Source organism: Symphalangus syndactylus, chromosome 24 (genome assembly GCF_028878055.3).
Source record: "Symphalangus syndactylus isolate Jambi chromosome 24, NHGRI_mSymSyn1-v2.1_pri, whole genome shotgun sequence".
NCBI lineage: Eukaryota > Metazoa > Chordata > Mammalia > Primates > Hylobatidae > Symphalangus > Symphalangus syndactylus.
The window spans coordinates 51094913-51112142 of NC_072446.2; the positions used below are offsets into that span (position 1 = coordinate 51094913).

General features: G+C 44.5%; 1 protein-coding gene across 1 annotated transcript in view; it reads left to right on the forward strand.

The window, feature by feature from the left end:
- The first annotated feature begins 8500 nt into the window (after positions 1-8500).
- VSX1 (visual system homeobox 1) overlaps positions 8501-17230 on the forward strand; it is a 35745-nt gene continuing 27015 nt past the window's right edge. The window contains exon 1 of the mRNA XM_063633878.1: positions 8501-8549. The gene's annotated coding sequence lies outside the window, so the exon portion shown is untranslated. The remainder of the gene's footprint in view (positions 8550-17230) is intronic.

The following is a 17230-nucleotide window of genomic DNA, read 5'->3' on the forward strand; positions in this document are numbered from 1 at the left end:
CATTTGTTGAAAAGTTCGTCTTTTCCCCATTGAATGTTCTTGGCACACTTGTCAAAAATCATTCCACCATGTGTACAAGAAATTATTTCTGGATTCTCTATTCTATCACATTGGTTTCTATGTCTGTCTTTACACCAGTTTCACATTGTTTTGATTACCATAGCTTTGTAGTAAGTTTGAAATTGGGACGTGGCCTCCAACTTTATTCTTTTTCAAGATCGTCTTGGCTATTCCAGGTCCCTTGAGATTCCATTATAAATTTTAGGATGAATTTTTAAAATTTCTGCCATAAATGTCATTGGAATTTTGATAGGGATTGCATTTAATTTGTCAATCACTTTGGGTAGTATGGAAATCCCGACAACATGAAGTCTTTCAAGCCATAAACACTGGGTGTCTTTCTATTTATTAATGTCTTCTTTCTTTCCGCAATACTTTGTAGTTTTTAGTGTAAAATTCTTAGCTTCCTAAAGTTAATTCCAAGTATTTTATTCTTTTTGACGTTAGATGTTATTTTAAATGGATTTGTTTCTTAATTTCCTTTTCAGATTGTTCATTTTTAGTTAACAGAAATGCAGCTAATTTTTTTTGAGGCTGGGTCTCACACTGTTGCCCAGGTTAGAGGGCAATGGCTCACTGCAGCCTCTACCTCCTGGGCTCAAGTGATCCTCCCAAGTAGCTAGGACTATAGATGCATGCCACCAGGCCTAGCAAATTTTTGTATTTCTTTTGGTAGAAATGGGGTTTCGGCCAGGCGCGGTGGCTCACGCTTGTAATCCCAGCACTTTGGGAGGCCGAGGCGGGCGGATCACAAGGTCAGGAGATCGAGACTACAGTGAAACCCCGTCTCTACTAAAAATACAAAAAATAAGCCGGGCGTGGTGGCGGGCGCCTGTAGTCCCAGCTACTCGGAGGCTGAGGCAGGAGAATGGCGTGAACCCGGGAGGCGGAGCTTGCAGTGAGCCGAGATTGCGCCACTGCACTCCAGCCTGGGCGAGAGAGCAAGACTCCGTCTCAAAAAAAAAAAAAAAAAAAAAGAAATGGGGTTTCGCCATGTTGCCCATGCTGGTCTCGATCTCCTGAGCTCAAAAGTTCCACCTGCCCCGGCCTTCCAAAGTGCTGGGATTACAGGCGTGAGCCACTGTGCTGGTCAGCTAATTTCTTGTGAGTGCTGATTTTGTATCATGCTACTCTGCTGAAATCGTTTATTATTTCATGTAGTATTGTGTGAAACCTTTAGGATGTGTGTGTGTGTATATACACACACACATATCTATACACACACACATATATATATCGTCTGTGAACTAGCCCTCACTCTTGAAATATTATAGCAGTTGTATAGAATTCTAAGCTGATAGTTATTTTTTCTCAGCTTTTGAAGATATTACTCCACTGTCTTCAGGCTTTCATTGTTGCTCTAGAGAAGTCTAGCTCTTGTTTCTTTGTAGGTAATTGTGTTTTGTCTCTACTTGCTGTTTAAGATATTTTCTTCGTCTTTTTATAAGCCTGCTGGGTAAATATTACAGTTTTTAATTGGTGGGATTCAAGCCTTTCCTTAATTCTGAAAAATGCTTAGCATTATCAGAGCAAACATTTTCTCTGTGTGCTCTATTATCTCCATTAGGAGCTCTGATTAGACACAAGTTAGATCTTCTTCAGTCTTCCTTGTTATCTCCTTCTTATATTTTCCACCTCACTGCTCTCCTGTGCTGCAATCTGAGCATCTTCTTCAGCTCTGTCTTTTTGCTCATGATTTCCATCTTTAGCTGCTGTTGACCTAGACAAAGAGATTTTTACTTTAGTGATTATTTTGTTTTGTCCAAGAGTTCTATTTTTAAACCATGACTGTTACTTAAAAAAAATCTTCATTAGGCTGGGAATGGTGGCTCATGCCTGTAGTCCCAGCACCTTGAGAGGCTGAGGCAGGAGGATTGCTTGAGTCTAGGAGTTCAAGACCACCTGGGCAACATAGCGAGACCCTGTCTCTAAAAAATAAATAAATAAACAAAACATTTCTTGATTGTTCAATTTTGGTAGTATTTTCAGTCTTGCTGATTTTTTAACTTCATGGTTTATAACTTCAAACTTTTCATACCTATTTTGTACACTGTATTTAATAATTATAATATTTGAAGTCTTGTGGGGAAGGAATCTAAATCCTATGTTTATTTTCTCCACTGACTGATAAATTTTTATTTTGAGTTCCCACTTAGCTTAATTTGATCTGTGGAAATTCTTAGGAGATTGGATTGAGAATGTTTTTCCCTGTAGAAGATTGGTGTTTTCCAAAGCTGGGTACCATAGAATGCTACCAATCTAGAAATTCTTTAATTTAATTTAACTGCAATTATGTTATTTCAGTCTCTTGGGTCTGGTCAGGATACCCTCATGGTTATGGTGGTGTAAGAACACCACATCTGATTTTCAATTTTCAGGAGAGACTATTTTTTTTTCCCACTCAGACCAGGATGGAGAATGGAGAGTTTACTGTACTGCCAGAAGCAGAAATCAAGATAGCTCTTCTAGATTTTTACATTTCCCTCCTAATCGTTTACAAATGTTTCCTCAACATCTAATGTAAAATAAACTCTATTTTTGCATTTCTATCTCATTGATTTACATATTATTCCTATTTAAATGGTTTACATGTTATTAACTAAGTTGTATAATGCAAACAACTACAACTGTCATAAACAGGTTTGGGAAGAATCTCTACTGACAATTGGTAGGCATACTACTGGATTGGTAGGAATGAAGTATGACATCATTTTTGACAGTAGCCATGAACATTCACTGTGCAATAGGCATCGAACGGTGGGAGGAGAGAGTGTCTGTTGGTTGACTAGTGGTCATTTTAGAGAGCTTTCATTGTAGTTTAAATACTCAAGGACACCAGATAGTTTATAATGTACAAAAGGACCTTGGTCAGTGTAGCAACTCTTTTGGTACCCTATTGCTATCTACTTTCTTTTTATTTTCTTGCTTCAGAGGTTATCTGAAGTCTCAGTGGACAATTCCATGTACACTGATGACTTCCTACCTCGAGCACCTGCAGACCTCTGCTTGGGGGTATTATCCAACCATGAAGTGGGCTTGGCCCCTGCATGGAGGAGGCACACAGTTCCAGGGAGCTGGTGCCCACAGAGCAGCCCTGAGCTAGTGAGGAAAGTGAGTTGTGACAGTTCTCAGGTGTGCCCTACACTGTCTCCCGGAAGTTCCCAGTTGCTCACAGGGACATCCTGATCATTGACTCATCTTCTGTTAGCTCCCTCCCTTCCCCATTCCACCCCTGCCCCCTATCATCTACCCGTGTTTCCTGGAATCATCTTACAAATGACTTGTGCCAAATGCTTGTCTCAGGGTCTGTTTGGGGGGATCCTGGGATAAGATATCTCGCTATTTCCCACTTTTGAGGCAATCACTTTTAATCCTCTTACCTGTTTCCAGATTGTGTATTCTTATTACTGAATAATATTCTATATAGCCATTTCTTTATTTAGCCATTTTAGAAATTATGCTGTATGAGGACTTTGCTATCTTTCCTTACTTCTCTTTCTCACATCCTCTTTATATTTGTTAAACTGATAATATTTACATTATTATGACTATACACCATGCCATAATTACATTTCATTTCTTGTAGAAAGTTTTGATTTTCTCTAGAGTTAATCATTGCCTTCTTTTTCATTTTCTTTGCATTCCAGGAATCTCATACCAATTCCTCCCTCACCTGCTATGAAAATTTTTTAATGCTGCCAAGTACATCAGATCATCTTGTGATTCATTGATCTATTTTTCCTACAAACATATCTCCTGCAGCCCTCCAGTCTCCTCTCCAGCCTGGGCTCTGTGCAGGAACCATCTTGGGACATCCCCTTGAGCATCCCAGCAGCTCCTTCAGCTTCCCTCTTGTGGGACCCCTGTCTCCTGGGTCCCATGTCTTCCTCCTTCTTGGTTTGTGGCCTTCATCTTGTTGGATCCTCCTTCTAGTAGCTTCCTCCAAGAGGATGATTTGGGATAATTTTTTTGAGACCTTATAGGTCTAAAATTATCACTATTTTCACATTTCACATCACTCCACAATGGATTGACAGTTTGGCTGGAGATAGAATTCTAGATGGAAAATAATCTCCCCTGAGGATGTGGAAGCACTGCTCCCATGGCTTCTGCTGTTGTGTTGAGAAGTCCTTTCGGAGTCTTCACTCATGGTATTTGACCTGTGTTTTTCTCTGGAAACTTTTAGGGTATTTTCTTTGTTCCCAGTGTTCTGTAATTTCCTGATAATGTTCCTTAGTCATTTGTGTTTCTGGGTGTCTGGTGGGCCTTTGGATAGAGGGACGAGTTCTCCCCTTGTGGAACATTTTCTTTTGTGCTTCATTTGAAAATTCCCTCCATGTTTCCTGTACTTTCTAGAACTCTGATCAACCATATGTGAAAGACCTGAAGACATCTCTCCAAGACTTACAGAATCACTTCAGAGTGATTCTCAGAGGTACATCTCTGAAGTGATCTTTCACTTTCTTACCTTTTTCTCTTCTTGTTCATCTCCTTGCCTCTCCCCACCACTTTCTGAGAGATGTCTTCAACTTTATCTTAAACTCTTGCCACTGAATTTTTGTTTTGGCTATTACACTTTTCATTTCCAAGAGGTTGTTTGGTTATTCTTACTTTTTGTTACTTCTTAAAAAAGATCAGTTCTGATTTCTATTAGTTTCATAGAGACAACCCCTCTCATCTCTTCTAGGACATTAATTGTAGTTCTTTTTAAAGCTTTCTTCTCTTCTATGCTTTGTCTCTATTTCCACTGGGTCTCCTGTTTTTTGTTTGTTTTAGTCTTTGTGTCCAACATTACAGGCTTTCTTCGGCTACATTTTCGTATTTAAGAATGAGTAAACAAAAAGCAAGTGGAAGTTCTGTGTGTGTATGCATGTGACTGTGTGTGTGCATGTGAGAGTCTGTGTGTGCACGTGAGTGTGTGTGAGAGTCTGTGTGTGTGAGAGCCTGTGCACATGAGAGTGTGTGTGTGTGAGTCTGTGTGTGCACATGACAGTGTGTGTGTGCATGTGAGAGTGTGTGTGCATGTGAGTGTGTGTGCGTGTGAGAGTCTGTGTGTGCATGTGAGTCTGTGTGTGCATGTGAGAGTGTGTGTGTGCACGTGTGTGTGCATGTGACTGTGTGTGTGCACGTGAGAGTCTGTGTGTGTGCACGAGAGTGTGTGTGCACGTAAGAGTGTGTGTGCACATGAGAGTCTGTGTGTGAGAGTCCAGGTGTATGCATGAGAGTGTGTGTACATGAGAGTCTGTGTGTGCACGTGAGTGTGTATGTGCATGAGAGTCTGTGTGTGCACGTGAGTGTGTGTACATGAGTGTGTGCACGTGAGAGTGTGTGTGCATGAGTCTGTGTGTGCACGTGAGAGTGTGTGTGCATGAGTCTGTGTGTGCATGTGAGTGTGCATGTGAGAGTGTGTGTGCATGTGAGTGTGTGTGCATGTGAGTGTGTGTGCATGAGAGTGTGTGCATGTGAGAGTGTGTGTGCATGAGAGTGTGTGTGTGCACATGAGAGTGTGTGTGTGCACGTGAGAGTGTGTGTGCATGAGAGTGTGTGCATGTGAGAGTGTGTGTGCATGAGAGTGTGTGTGTGCACATGAGAGTGTGTGTGTGCATGTGAGAGTGTGTGTGCATGAGAGTGTGTGTGGGCACATGAGATTGTGTGTGTGCATGTGAGAGTGTGTGTGCATGAGAGTGTGTGCATGTGAGTGTGTGTGTGCATGTGAGTGTGTGCATGTGAGTGTGTGCATGAGAGTGTGTGTGTGCACATGAGAGTGTGTGTGTGCACGTGAGAGTGTGTGTGCATGAGAGTGTGTGCATGTGAGAGTGTGTGTGCATGAGAGTGTGTGTGTGCACATGAGAGTGTGTGTGTGCATGTGAGAGTGTGTGTGCATGAGAGTGTGTGCATGTGAGAGTGTGTGTGCATGTGTGTGTGCATGTGAGTGTGTGCATGAGAGTGTGTGTGCACATGAGAGTGTGTGCACATGAGAGTCTGTGTGTGAGAGTCCAGGTGTATGCATGAGAGTGTGTGCACATGAGAGTCTGTGTGTGAGAGTCCAGGTGTATGCATGAGAGTGTGTGTACATGAGAGTCTGTGTGTGCATGTGAGAGTGTATGTGCATGAGAGTCTGTGTGTGCACGTGAGTGTGTGTACATGAGTGTGTGCACGTGAGAGTGTGTGTGCATGAGTCTGTGTGTGCATGTGAGTGTGCATGTGAGAGTGTGTGTGCATGTGAGTGTGTGTGCACATGAGAGTGTGTGTGTGCATGTGAGAGTGTGTGTGCATGAGAGTGTGTGCACATGAGAGTCTGTGTGTGAGAGTCCAGGTGTATGCATGAGAGTGTGTGCACGAGAGTCTGTGTGTGCACGTGAGAGTGTATGTGCATGAGAGTCTGTGTGTGCACGTGAGTGTGTGTACATGAGTGTGTGCACGTGAGAGTGTGTGTGCATGAGTCTGTGTGTGCATGTGAGAGTGTGTGTGCATGAGTCTGTGTGCATGTGAGTGTGCATGTGAGAGTGTGTGTGCATGTGAGTGTGTGTGCATGAGAGTGTGTGCATGTGAGAGTGTGTGTGCATGAGAGTGTGTGTGTGCACATGAGAGTGTGTGTGCATGTGAGAGTGTGTGTGCATAAGAGTGTGTGTGTGTGCACATGAGAGTGTGTGTGCATGAGAGTGTGTGCATGTGAGAGTGTGTGTGCATGAGAGTCTGTGTGCATGTGAGAGTGTGTGCATGAGTGTGTGTGCACCTGAGAGTGTGTGCATGTGAGAGTCTGTATGTGCATGTGAGTGTGTGTGCTGCATGTGAGAGTGTGTGTGTGAGTGTGCACGTGAGAGTGTGTGTGCATGTGAGTGTGTGTGCATGAGAGTCTGTGTGTGCACGTGAGTGTGTGTGCATGTGAGGGTCTGTATGTGCATGTGAGAGTGTGCATGTGTGTGTGTGCGTGAGTCTGTGTGTGCACGTGAGTGTGTGCATGTGAGTATGTGTGCATGAGAGTCTGTGTGTGCATTTGTGTTCATGCATGTGAGTGTGTGCATGAGTGTGTGTGCACGTGAGTGTGTGTGCGTGTGAGAGTGTATGTGTGCATGTGAGAGTGCGTGTGTGAGAGTGTGTGTGTGCATGAGAGTGTGTGTGTGCGTGAGAGTCTGTATGAGTGCATGTGAGGATGTGCACATGAGTGTGGTGGGGGCACTTGCTGACCTGTGGGTTTTCCTGCAGGTCATTAGGCACCAGGCTAGTGACCTGGGCCTGAGTGATCTCACGTTTTTCTCTCATAATCACCCCTTTCTGTCTGGTGCCTTAGTCCTGCCCCCACTACTGGATGTCTCCACCTTGGAAATGTATCAAAGTCATTTCTCCAGAGAAGACACTCCCACTTCCCGATGGCTAGGGGAGGATGGTTCTGGGGCCACTGGAGCCCTGGCAGTGTCTTCTAGGCATCTGCTTGTTCCCCCTGCAGACTTTCCCTCTTAGCTCCAGGCCTCATCCTGCTTTCCCTGGCACTTGGGGAGTCCAATTCCTGAGCCTTTCTGGGTTTCTGGGGCACACGATGACCCACATTTTAGTGGTGTCCCCTCCTCAGGAACTCGGGCCTTTTCTGTTCTTTCTGCTCTTTCCATCTTTGTTGACCTTCCTTGTCTACTGTTTCCTTTGCCTTTTTCTCCCCTCCCATTTTCTTTGTCTCTGTGAATTTGTATTCTTTTCCCTTTTGCTTTTATTTTGGTAGCACTTAGGGAAGGAATGAAAACAAAAACTGCTGCTTAATTTGCCATGTTTAACCAGTGCCCCATAATTATTAAGGGTCCAGCCATAATCAATCAAGATAATTTATCATCATTTATTTACCTATAAAAGGATTTTCAAGTTGTTCTCAGTGTTTTGTTATGATAGCAAGTGCTTCAATAAATCTCCATCTAAATAGAGCTTTTTATTTCTGATAAATTGTTTTCTTGGGCTGAATTCCCAGGAGGAGACTTCGATTCCAGCATCTTCATGAGCTTTTTTCCTTATTTCTTTCCTTCCTTGTAGCTGCCCCAAGCTGAGGATGTGTTCCTGCCAGCCTTTATTATCACTTAGCAGTGATGGTACTATTTGTATGTACCCCAGTGTCCTCGGGGATGGGCCGAGGAGGGAGCAGGGCAGGGCAGGGTTGGCACAAGGGCTCACCGCTGGAGAAGGCCAACCATGTGCAGAAAATGTGGATTTTGTGACAAGCGTGACACAGTGGCTGCAGAAAGAAAGGAACAGGTTGTGTGGGCGAGGAGGGGCCTCTGCAGTGACATTTAATCACTGGACATTAACAGGAGACATCTGTCACTGCCACTCAGCGAGGAGGCCAGGCTTGCAGCCCGGGATGACAATATGTTCTGGGGCTCATGATCACGTGAAAAATCCCACTTTTGCAGAGGGTCCTTCCAGCGTTTGTGACAAATCCTTCTATTTTATTACAGAAATCCCGGGCAAATCCTTCAGTCAGGGGACTTTCTATTAACACGCAGCTGGTAAGTGAAAAATAAAACAAACAAGAGAAAACCCACGCCAGATCCCAAATAATCACATGCTGGCCCTGTGAGCAGGGCAGCCAGGCAGATGAGAGCACAGCCCTCAGAGCTCCCCGCGACACACGTTTGAAAGGCTCAGCAGAGACCATAGACCCTCAGCCCACCCCTTTCCTGGAGCTGCGCTTCCCTTCCATCTTGTGCTTCCTCCTTTTCTCTCAAGAAGGAGATTTTATCACATACTGGCCCCTCAGTCAGCACCTGGGGCACCCTGGAAAGACCCACCCCTTGCCTTGTCCTCCACCTGTGGCGGCTGCATGCTGGTGGGCCAGGAGAATATTTTAAATGCAGGATAGCTTTTCCCTGCCTCCCTTTTTTGCTTTTCTGAGGTTTTTCATTGGTTGACATGAAAATTTGGATGTTTTCTCCAAAATAGCAGTAACTATTTTTCCATGAAGTTCATCTTGTTTTTAAGGGCAGGTTTATTGAGGTATAACTGAAAAGCAATGAAGTTCACCCTTTTAAATGTACAGTTCTACCAGTTACAGCCATATACATGCCAGTCGTGGAGGTTGACTAAGCCAAATGACACTTGGCTTAGGTGGTCTCCCGGAAGCAGAGCCTAAGGCAGGGATTTGGTGCTTGTGTGTTATTGAGAAGAAGGGAGTGAGCAAAGCTGGATAGGAGAGTGGAAGGAACTGAGCAAGGATGTGAGGGATGAATTGTCCCACAGCAAGTCCTGCCTTGAGGAAGGGGCACAGTGGAGGACCCACTGGGTCAGCTGAGGGTGAGTGGAGGAAGCTGGGGCCTCCAGGCATTTTGGAGCCAGGTGGTTCTGCCAGCCTCGGGCAGTTCTCCAGGGAAAGATGCCCAGTGAGCCTGTAGCTGCCAAGTCTCACAGCAGCAGGGGTGTGTGTGTGTGTGTGTGTGTGTGTGTGTGGCAGCACCAGCCAGTAAAAGGCAAAGGCGTCCGGTCAGGCACCGATCCTACAACCAAACTTTCTTAGCATATTTAACTTTCACAAAAACCACCCTAGGAAACCCCAGGCTGCTAGGAAGCCAGCTCTGCCTCCCCAGCCTTCCCAGCCACGGGAATGAGCTTGCTGAGGGCCCAGCCCAGGGGCGTCTGCTGCAAAGGGGATGAAAAATTCTCACCATTACTTCTGCATGTGAAAAGAATATGCATGTTGGAAATAACTTCCTATCTTACATATTTTTAAACATTTGTTTAGACTTATAGGAGAAATATTTTTACTGACTTTTGCATAAAGTGTACTGGAGGAAATTCATAAAACATAAGATGTAAAAAAGAGTTTTAAAACTTGGAATTAGCTGGGCATAGTGGTGGGTGCCTGTAATCCCAGTTACTTGGGAGGCTGAGGCAGGAGAATTGCTTGAACCCGGGAGGTGGAGGTTGCAGTGAGCCAAGACTGTGCCACAGCATTCCAGCCTGGGCGACAGAGTGAGACTCTGTTTCAAAAACAAACAAACAAAAAACACAAAAAACTTGGGCACAAGCATCCTTTTGTGAGTCAGGAGCCATTTCTATCCACTTTCTCTCAGGAAGTGCCCTGTGGAATGTACTGTAAATAAAGCACTTAGCAATCATTAACACTCATGCTGTAAGCCTGGATTACACTGCAGTTCCAAACATATACTGTATACATGGGCGGGATCAACATCTTCCTAAAGCATAATCTAGGAATCAAGTCCCTGAATTTGAGAAAACCGGCTTCATTTGAGCAGGATTAATTCCTCCCACTTGCATCAGGAGAGGCTGTGCTAAATCTGTCAGACGCATAACTATTAAAGTCAATTCCTATGTATATGTGTATATAGCTGTATCTGTCTTTCTGTCCATCTGTCATGCATTTTTTTTTTTGTTTTGTTTTTAAAAACTACTTTTTATTGTGGAAAATTTCAAGCAGACTCACGCACAAACAAAACAATATAATGAACACCCATGTACCCATCATGAAACAATTACCATGAGTTGGTACTCATGGACATTCTTTTTTTTTTTTTTTTTTTTTTTATTAATTTTTTTTGCATACAAAAACAATAAACATTTTCTAAAAATACATACAAACAAAAAGATGCATATCAAACATATTAGGAAGGTTGCACATGGGAAGTCGGGGAATAGAAATGGGGGTGGGAGTTAAAATAAATGAGAGAGGGACTTTATATGGATCAGTGATAATAACTCAATCCTCTATTTGACAAAGAAGAGGGAGAAGGAAGAGGAAGAAAAAGAAAGTGGGATAAAGGATCAGAAAGGGAGGAAAATAGAAAAAATTAGAGTATGACTCCAGGGTAGACCTGTTTTGTTGTCATTGAGTTGGTTGGTTGGTTTGTCTGTTGTATTCTTCATGTTTCGCCAAGTTGGCCAGACTGGTCTCGAACTCCTAGCCCGAAGTGATCAACCCGCCTCGCCCCCCAGAGTGCCGGGACCACAGGCGTGAGCCACCACGTCCAGCCCCCACATTGCTTCTGGCCTCCGTGGTAGACCTCCCAGACAGAGCGGCCAAGCAGAGGAGCTCCTTACTTCTACCCAGACACGGGGCGTCCGGGCAGAGGGGCTCCTCACTTCCCAGACGGGGCGGCCAGGCAGAGACGCTCCTCACTTCTTCCCAGACGATAGGTGGCCGGGCAGAGGGGCTCCTCACTTCCCAGACAATGGGTGGCCGGGCAGAGGCGCTCCTCACTTCTTCCCGGACGGGGCGGCCGGGCAGAGGCGCTCCTCACTTCTTCCCGGACGGGGCGCCCGGGCAGAGGCGCTCCTCACTTCTTCCCGGACGGGGCGGCCGGGCAGAGGCGCTCCTCACTTCTTCCCGGACAGGGTGGCCGGGCAGAGGCGCTGCTCACTTCCCAGACGGGGCGGCTGGGCAGAGGCGCTCCTCACTTCCCAGACGGGGCGGCCGGGCAGAGGCGCTCCTCACTTCCCAGATGGGGCGGCCGGGCAGAGGCGCTCCTCACTTCCCAGACGGTGGGTGGCCGGGCAGAGGCGCTCCTCATTTCCCAGACGATGGGTGGCCGGGCAGAGGCGCTCCTCACTTCTTCCCGGATGGGGCGGCCGGGCAGAGGCGCTCCTCACTTCTTCCCGGATGGGGCGCCCGGGCAGAGGCGCTCCTCATTTCTTCCCGGACGGGGCAGCCGGGCAGAGGCGCTCCTCACCTCCCAGACGATGGGAGGCCGGGCAGAGGCGCTCCTCACCTCCCAGACGGTGGGTGGCCGGGCAGAGGCGCTCCTCACTTCCCAGACGGTGGGTGGCCGGGCAGAGGCGCTCCTCACTTCCCAGACGGTGGGTGGCCGGGCAGAGGCGCTCCTCACTTCCCAGACGGTGGGTGGCCGGGCAGAGGCGCTCCTCACTTCCCAGACGGTGGGTGGCCGGGCAGAGGCGCTCCTCACCTCCCAGACGGGGCGGCCGGGCAGAGGCGCTCCTCACCTCCCAGACGGGGCGGCCGGGCAGAGGCGCTCCTCACCTCCCAGACGGGGCGGCCGGGCAGAGGCGCTCCGCACCTTCCAGATGGGGCGGCGGCCGGGCACCCGGGGCTGCAATCCCAGCACCCTGGCAGGCCAAGGCAGGCGGCCGGGGGGTAGAGGTTGCCGCGAGGCCAGACCACGCCACCGCACTCCAGCCCGGGCAACACCGAGCACTGGGTGAGCGAGACTCCGTCTGTAGTCCCAGTACCTCGGGAGGCTGAGGCGGGCAGAGCACTCGGCGTCAGGAGCTGGCGACCAGCGTGGCCAAGATGGCGAACGCGTGCCTGCATCCAAAGGAGAAAAGGCAGGCAGCGGTGGCGGGCGCCGGCAGTCCCAGGCAGTCCGCGGCGCGGGCAGCAGCAAGCCGAGTAGATTGTAGCCTGCGCCAGAGAGGGAAAGAAAGAAAGAAAGGAAGGAAGGAAGGAAGGAAGGAAGGAAGGAAGGAAGGAAGGAAGGAAGGAAGGAAGGAAGCTGTCATGCATTTTAAGGCACTTTAAGGTGACACACAAAATGGAAATAGATTGACTTATATTCATTTTTGTTCAGAGCTGCCAGAAACATTTCTGAAATGTACATTTTTCCAATTTTACCTCATTTTAGTTTCATTGTTTTGTTCCGTAAGCAAAGTATCACTAACAGATCTTAATATATGGCAATAAACCAGGTGCCGCTAAGTAAGAGAAAAATAGGTACAATTTATTGACACTTGATAGGTCTAAGTAAAGCCTTTTTGGTTATAATTCCTCAAAAATAAAGCTCTAAACACTGGAAAAGAAATAAGCTTGCATGTCAGGTGTTTTCTCATTATTTGTTTTAACAAATCTAAAGAGCACCTGATTAGGTTGTCAACTGATAATCGAGCAAAAACGGAGTTTGCAGCATGTAACTGGGAAGGGGTTCAAATATTTGAGTGGGCTGGGCACAGTGGCTCACACCTCTAATCCCAGCACTTTGGGAGCCTGAGGACGGTGGATTGCTTGAGCTCAGGAGTTCGAGACCAGCCTGGGAAATATGACAAAACCCCATCCTTACAAAAAATACAAAAATTAGCTGGGTATGGTGGCGTCCACCTGTAGTCCCAGCTACTAGGGAGGCTGAGGCACCAGAATCGCTTGAAACTGGGAGGCAGAGTCTGGAGTGAGCTGTGATCATGCCACTGCATTCCAGCCTGAGTGACAGAACAAGATTCTGTCTAAAAAAACAAAAAACAAAAAACCAAATATTTGAGTGATGTTGCTATAGAGAAACTGCTTCCAGTCCCATGGATTTCATGTGAGCAGGCATCTTGATACTCCATTTGTAAAATTGAGAAAAGAGATGAAATGGGTGATGAAATTGTCAGGCTAGCAATAAACAGCATCCACCTATGCATGATGAACCAATCAAAGAAGTTCTATTTCAAAAAAGATACGTTCCTCCAATAAAATAGGAGTTTTTATGTTTAATCATTCTTTAAATTTTAAGTATATTTACTACTGCTCAACTGTGCATTAATAATAATTGTTATAATTCAACCCAGGTGACATTTTAAGTACATAGAAACATATGATTGCGGGAAATTTTTATTTTTTATTTTTTGAGACTGAGTCTCACTCTGTCGCCCAGGCTGGAGTGCAATGGCATGATCTCGGCTCACTGCAAGCTCTACCTCCCAGGTTCAAGCAATTCTCCTGCCTCAGCCTCCTGAGTAGCTGGGATTACAGGCGCCCACCACCACACCCGGCTAATTTTTGTGTTTTAGTAGAGATGGGATTTCACCATGTTGGCCAGACTGGTCTCGAACTCTTGACCTCGTGATCTGCCCACCTCGGCCTTCTAAAGTGCTGGGATTACAGGCGTGAGCCACAGTGCCCGGCCGGAAATTTTTTAAAATTAGAATTAAAATGATGTATTTTTGTTATAGAGACATATGACATTGTTCAATGAAGGATCTTCAAGCACAAAACATATATATTAGGGTCAAATTCTTTGGGGGAACTAGAATAAATACAAATTCAAGGTGTGAAAGGAACAGTGTTAAATTTCTCTTTGAAAATGAAATTTTTCTTTATTTTCCAAAAGTAATTTATTTCAGAATAAATTTTCATTAAACAATATTGAGTATCAAAATCTATATTTCATTTTTTATTGTAACTTGAAGTAGTACCAGCTGTAATCTAAGTATCACTTTTTTTAACTTTACTGTGAAACTTACAATATAGGTTTATCTTACACATGAGTATCAACTTCAGATATATGACATTTCTTTTTTTCAGTGCTATCACTTTGTTTTATTTTATTTTATTATTTTTAATTTTATTATTATACTTTAAGTTCCAGGGTACATGGGCACAATGTGCAGGTTTGTTACATATGTATCCATGTGCCATGTTGGTGTGCTGCACCCATTAACTTGTCATTTACATTAGGTATATCTCCTAATGCTATCCCTCCCCACTCCCCCCACCCCATGACAGGCCCCAGTGTATGATGTTCCTCATCTTGTGTCCAAGTGTTCTCATTGTGCAATTCCCACCTATGAGTGAGAACATGTGGTGTTTGGTTTTCTGTCCTTGTGATAGTTTGCTCAGAATGATGGTTTCCAGCTTCATCCATGTCCCTACAAAGGACATTAACTCATTCTTTTTTATGGCTGCATAGTATTCCATGGTGTATAAGTGCCACATTTTCTTAATCCAGTCTATCATTGATGGACATTTGGGTTGGTTCCAAGTCTTTGCTATTGTGAACAGTGCTGCAGTAAACATACACGTGCATGGGTCTTTATAGCAGCATGATTTATAATCCTTTGGGTATATACCCAGTAATGGGATGGCTGGGTCAAATGGTATTTCTACTTCTAGATCCTTGAGGAATGGCCACACTGTCTTCCACAATGGTTGAACTAGTTTACAGTCCCACCAACAGTGTAAAAGTATTCCTATTTCTCCACATCCTTTCCAGCACCTGTTGTTTCCTGACTTTTTAATGATTGCCATTCTAACTGGTGTGAAGTGGTATCTCATTGTGGTTTTGATTTGCATTTCTCTGATGGCCAGTGATGATGAACATTTTTTCACGTGTCTATCAGCTGCATAAGTGTCTTCTTTTGAGAAGTGTCTGTTCATATCCTTCACCCACTTTTTGATGGGGTTGTTTGATTCTTTCTTGTAAATTTGTTTAAGTTCTTTGTAGATTCTGGATATTAGCCCTTTGTCAGATGGGTAGGTTGCAAAATTTTTCTCCTATTCTGTAGGTTGCCTGTTCACTCTGATGATAGTTTCTTTTGCTGTGCAGAAGCTCTTTAGTTTAATTAGATCCCATTTGTCAATTTTGGCTTTTGTTGCCATTGCTTTTGGTGTTTTAGTCATGAAGTCCTTGCCCATGCCTATGTCCTGAATGGTATTGCCTAGGTTTTCTTCTAGGGCTTTTATGGTTTTAGGTCTAACATTTAAGTCTTTAATCCATCTTGAATTAATTTTTGTATAAGGTGTAAGGAAGGGATCCAGTTTCAGCTTTCTACATATGGCTAGCCAGTTTTCCCAGCACCATTTTTTAAATAGGGAATCCTTTCCCCATTTCTTGTTTTTGTCAGGTTTGTCAAAGATCAGGTGGTTGTGGATGTGTGGTATTATTTCTGAGGGCTCTGTTCTGTTCCATTGGTCTATATCTTTGTTTTGGTACCAGTACCATGCTGTTTTGATTACTGTAGTCTTGTAGTATAGCTTGAAGTCAGGTAGCGTGATGCCTCCAGATTTGTTCTTTTGGCTTAGGATTGTCTTGGCAATGTGGGCTCTTTTTTGGTTCCATATGAACTTTAAAGTAGGTTTTTTTTTTTCCAATTCTGTGAAGAAAGTCATTGGTAGCTTGATGGGGATGGCACTGAATCTATAAATTACCTTGGGCAGTATGGCCATTTTCAAGATATTGATTCTTCCTATCCATGAGCATGGAATGTTCTTCCATTTGTTTGTGCCCTCTTTTATTTCCTTGAGGAGTGGTTTGTAGTTCTCCTTGAAGAGGTCCTTCACATCCCTTGTAAGTTGGATTCTTAGGTAATTTATTCTCTTTTTAGCAATTGTGAATGGGAGTTCACTCATGATTTGGCTCTCTGTTTGTCTGTTTATTGGTGTATAGGAATACTTGTGATTTTTGCACATTGATTTTGTATCCTGAGACTTTGCTGAAGTTGCTTATCAGCTTAAGGAGATTTTGGGCTGAGATGATGGGGTTTTCTAAATATACAATCATGTCATCTGCAAACAGGCACAATTTGACTTCCTCTTTTCCTAATTAAATACCCTTTATTTCTTTCTCCTGCCTGATTGCCCTGGCCAGAACTTCCAACACTATGTTGAATAGGAGTGGTGAGAGAGGGCATCCTTGTCTTGTGCCAGTTTTCAAAGGGAATGCTTCCAGTATTTGCCCATTCAGTATGATATTGGCTATGGGTTTGTCATAAATAGCTCTTATTATTTTGAGATACGTCTCAGCAATACCTAATTTATTGAGAGATTTTTTTAGCATGAAAGGCTGTTGAATTTTGTCGAAGGCCTTTTCTGCATCTATTGAAATAATCATGTGGTTTTTGTCTTTGATTCTGTTTATATGATGGATTAATTTTATTGATTTGCATACGTTGAACCAGCCTTGCATCCCAGGGATGAGGCCGACTTGATCATGGTGGATAAGCTTTTTGATGTGCTGCTGGATTCAGTTTGCCAGTATTTTATTGAGGATTTTTGCATCAATGTTCATCAAGGATATCGGTCTAAAATTCTATTTTTTTGTGTGTGTGTCTCTGCCAGGCTTTGGTATCAGGATGATGCTGGCCTCATAAAATGAGTTAGGGAGGATTCCCTCTTTTTCTATTGATTGGAATAGTTTCAGAAGGAATGGTACCAGCTCCTCTTTGTATCTCTGGTAGAATTCAGCTGTGAATCTGTCTGGTCCTGGACTTTTTTTGGTTGGTAGGCTATTAAATATTGCCTCAATTTCAGAGCCTGTTATTGGTCTATTCAGGGATTCAACTTCTTCCTGGTTTAGTCTTGGGAGGATGTATGTGTCCAGGAATTAATCCATTTCTTCTAGATTTTCTAGTTTATTTGCATAGAGGTGTTTATAGTATTCTCTGATGGTAGTTTGTATTTCTGTGGGATCGGTGGTGATATCCCCTTTATCATTTTTTATTGCATCTATTTGATTCTTCTCTCTTTTCT